Raw genomic sequence first — 2615 nt, forward strand, 5'->3', positions numbered from 1 at the left:
CGTGTCAGCATTTTGAAAAACCCTAACTTAACTCTGGTGCCGTGTCACATATAGAAATGTTTTGATATTTGCAACCATAGTAAAACAAAGATTTATATTTTTGATATTTATTTTATATATTTAAATGCCATTTAACAAAGAAAAATCAACCAAAAAAATGAGTTCACATGTCACCTCTGACACGTGTGTCATAGGTTCGCCATCACTGGTATAGGTCTATCTATACCCTACACCTTGCTCCCTGGAACCAATGTTCATATGTGTTAGGATCCTTCCATTGTAAACAACATAAATCAACTGTGGATAACTGGAATGGTGTATTGGTTAATAGGGTAGGCTTTCCTGGGGACAAATGCTGACTCTCTCGCTTACTAATTATGTCGTTGGACAATCAAACTAATCTCTATTTGCTCTCTGTAAAAGGAAATAATAGAAAGTCTACACACTTCATAAGGCATGTGAGGAATAGGTGGGGAATTCATGTGAAGAGTTTGGCACAGAGCAACTCTTCAGTAGATTTCAGCTGTGATTTTTATTTCTAGCTGGCCTTCCTTGCATTTCTCAAAAGAATTGTTTGTAATCATTGAACAGGTAAACCCCTGAAAACAAATAAATTGTTTCTAAATGAACACTTGTAATTTGCAGTGTTGGCCCTTGTGGCATGAAAGTTGGAGCTTCTACTTGAAACCGTTTGTGTCATTTGGGTCCTAGAGTAAACAGACCCCGAGACAAGGTTTGGAGTGCAAGAGGTTTATTGGGAGGTAGTATCTGTGAAAGATAAGAGGGGAAAGAAGCGGGATTTGTGAAGTAGCTCTGACACCTGTGAAGGGAGAGGAGGCGGAGGCAGGATTGGGTAGGGAGAGCCTCAGACCATGATTCAGATTTGACAGAACCTTGGCCAACTCAACAGGGAGCTCCATAGCAGATTGCACGTCAGAGGAATATGCAGAAATAGCCAGGCTTTGGAAGAGCATGGCTTTAGCTTGAAAGTTAAGGCAGCTTAGTGCTTAGACAATCATATACTTGACAAAGTGTCCCCCCTGATATTTTGAGTACCCACCTGGCACCACACATAGTTATTTACAACATTATCAATTATATTGCCTGTGCTGCAATTCACACTCCTGTGACTATTTTGTACTGCCAACGTATAGTTCTTAATCTCTTTCTCACCCAGTCTCCCAACTTCTTCCCCTTTGGCAACCATCTGTCTGTTCTCTGTCTCTATGAGTTCATTTCTATTTTGTTTGTTAATTTATTTTGTTCTTTAGATCCCACATATAAGTGAAATCATGTAATATTTGTCTTTCTCTGACTGACTTATTTCACTTAGCATAAATCTCTCTCCATCCATGCTATCACAAATGGTAAGTTTTTATTCTATTTATGGCTGAGTAATATTCCATTGTAAATATGTACCATCACTTTTTTTTAATCTACTTGTTTATTTATGGGCACTTGGGTTGCTTCCATAGCTTGGCTATTGTAAATAATGCTGCAGTGAACCTATTCTTTTGAATTAGTGTTTTGGGTTTCTTCAGATATATACTCAGAAGTGGAATTGCTGGGTCATCATGCAGTTCCATTTTTAATTTTCTTCTTCTGTGGAATTCTATATTATGTTTGCAGTCTTTGATTTTCTATACTGCATTGCTGCTCTTCTGCTCTATGTTGGTTACCCAAACCTGTATTGGGATAGTTGAACACTTCCCGTGGCTGACTTTGTTGTTACTCTTGTTGCCACTTTCTTGTGGTTGGTGAGCACTTCAGCCTGGGCTAAAGCTCTGACAGATATTAAAATAGCTACTGGTCACAATATTGTCCAGGGACTTGCACCCTATAATCTTCAAAGAATGATGTGTTATTTTGGCTCTGTGACTAGTATGGGATCCTTAACTGTATCTGTGATCTTTGGCTTTCTGGATATGATATTTTGGGGAGAAATACATGGTTTGTGTACGAAGAGACCAGCTTACATTGTCCATCAAATACTTCTGTTTCTCATAGCCAAGAAGGTATTTCACTTACTACCGGAATATAATTAAGGGAGAAGTACACTGTATTAAAAGTACGTCTATACTATGACCTGTTGCCAATATTTTCAGAACCATTATTTGTTTCTAATAAAAGAAATGGGCCCTGGCCGGATGGGTCAGTTGGTTGGAGCTTAGTCTTGTACAGCAAAAGGTTGTGGGTTCGATTCCCAGTCAAGGCACATTCAGGAGGCAACTGATGGATCAATGTTTCTCTCTCTCTCTCTTCTCTCTCTCCCTCTTCCTTCCCCCTCTCTAAAATCAATAAAAACATATCCACAGGTGAGAATTAAAAAAAAGAAGTACCAGTAATGGCTTTCTAAGAAAACCAAAACACACACGCCACGTTTAAACCAGATATGTCATTTCATAAAAATGGAACTCCCATTTGGCCCACTTCTAGGAATATATCCCAAGAAAACAGAAACAGCAATCAGAAAGGATATATGCACCCCTATGTTCATAGCAGCACAATTTACCATAGCTAAGATCTGGAAACAGCCTAAGTGCCCATGAGCAGATGAAGCAGATGAAAAACAGTGGTACATCTACATGATGGAATACTATGCTGCTGTAAAAAAG

This window comes from Myotis brandtii, unplaced genomic scaffold (genome assembly GCF_000412655.1).
Source record: "Myotis brandtii unplaced genomic scaffold, ASM41265v1 scaffold196, whole genome shotgun sequence".
Lineage (NCBI taxonomy): Eukaryota > Metazoa > Chordata > Mammalia > Chiroptera > Vespertilionidae > Myotis > Myotis brandtii.